Consider the following 273-nt stretch of genomic DNA (forward strand, 5'->3'; position numbering starts at 1 on the left):
GCGTCTTGTGGACGTTTAACTTTGTAAGGGATATTGATCTTTGGTTTGTTTTCTTTTAAAATTATCAACAATTAAGATATGTATTGACTTTTTTAAACAATCAATAATATTAGTCTACGGAATGTTTTAAATCAAGCAGCGTATGTGTCACCGTGTTTTGATTAAAATATGTTATAAATCTTATTCGTCTACTTACTATGACTAAAGTAGAAGTATTGCGTCATACTATTAATTTCTCAATTGCAATGTCAATTCGATTCAATAAAAATACAT

Source organism: Mytilus galloprovincialis, chromosome 10, assembly GCF_965363235.1.
Source record: "Mytilus galloprovincialis chromosome 10, xbMytGall1.hap1.1, whole genome shotgun sequence".
Lineage (NCBI taxonomy): Eukaryota > Metazoa > Mollusca > Bivalvia > Mytilida > Mytilidae > Mytilus > Mytilus galloprovincialis.